Below are 227 nucleotides of genomic sequence, written 5' to 3' on the forward strand. Positions count from 1 at the left end.
GTTATGTGGACGTATGCTCTTTGTATCCGTATGTATTGAAAACGGGTGCTTTCCCATACGGTCACCCCGATATTTATGTCGGTGAGGATTGTAACGAGCTAATTGGTGAAGCGCCAAATTTTAATTTTGACTCGGTCGAAGGCCTTGTACGTTGCAAGGTGCTCCCGCCGCGTAATCTCTTTCATCCGGTACTCCCGTATCGGGTAAGAGGAAAGCTGCTTTTCGCA

Source organism: Trachymyrmex cornetzi, unplaced genomic scaffold (genome assembly GCF_001594075.2).
Source record: "Trachymyrmex cornetzi isolate Tcor2-1 unplaced genomic scaffold, Tcor1.1 scaffold725, whole genome shotgun sequence".
In the NCBI taxonomy this organism is placed as follows: domain Eukaryota; kingdom Metazoa; phylum Arthropoda; class Insecta; order Hymenoptera; family Formicidae; genus Trachymyrmex; species Trachymyrmex cornetzi.